We start from the raw sequence: 1,093 nt of genomic DNA, 5'->3' as shown, positions 1-1,093 counted from the left end.
TTTAACATGGAATAACTTGCGATGTACGTTTTTTTGTTAAGAAGACTAAGAGTAAAAGATGTTTTATATGGACACATTCTACCAGTGTCCCAAGTTTCAAAGTGTTTCGTTAGTGTTTCGTTAAGAAAATACTGGTGCCCCCGTTTTGAAATAGATCCGGTCGTTTAGTTACCAATGATTTCCACGAAAGGGACAACAATAATGAAGACGTTTGCGGACCCTCGTTTTAAATAAAGATTTTTTTAAAAAATTGTCTTATAAAAATTTACATGATAGCGGTGGGATCGATAAGTTATGATCCTTGGAAGAGGCTAATGATAGAAGTTTGCTAACTCCTGGCATTGAGTATGAAAAATTCAGTTACCACGCGTGGACCATGAAGAGGCCAGGCGCAAACTTCGTGTGCGAGAAATTATGTACCGTTAGAAGAAAACATACTTTAAGGACCCGTTACTGGTTCAATAAATAGGCCAAGACAGATGTTGGCGACAAATTTGGATGTATTTTACTGCTCTAGGCCCATCATATCTACCTACGCAGACGCCCCTCCGATTCCGAAAAATGAATGGCCCCTTGCTTAAAGCTGAAGAAATTCAGGTGTAATACTTATTTATCTTACATACATTTAGGAATTGTTCTGTTAAATAAAATCGAAACGATATGTTTCTAAAATGAAACATGTTCGCCCATCCATTCATCTTATCTGTTGGATGTACAGGCATATATGTACGCTGTTTTGTGTGTGTGTGTGTGTGTGTGTGTATTTTCTTTTGTTTCAGTCATTTGACTGCGGCCATGCTGGAGGAGCACAGCCTTTAGTCGAACAAATCGATCCCAGGACTTATTCTTTGAAAGCTTAGTACTTATTCTTTTTTTTTTGCCGAACCGCTAAGTTACGGAGACATAAACACACCAACATCGGTTGTCAGGCGATGGTGGACACACACACACGACAGGCCGCTCACAAGGCTTTGTAGAAGACACTTACCCAAGGTGCCACGCAGTGGGACTGCACTCGGAACCATGTGGTTAGGAAGCAAACTTACCACACAGCCACTCCTGCGCATGCCTATATATATATATATATATATAT

The sequence above is a fragment of the Octopus bimaculoides genome, chromosome 26 (assembly GCF_001194135.2).
Source record: "Octopus bimaculoides isolate UCB-OBI-ISO-001 chromosome 26, ASM119413v2, whole genome shotgun sequence".
Lineage (NCBI taxonomy): Eukaryota > Metazoa > Mollusca > Cephalopoda > Octopoda > Octopodidae > Octopus > Octopus bimaculoides.
Note: the sequence above shows the minus strand (reverse complement) of the source record.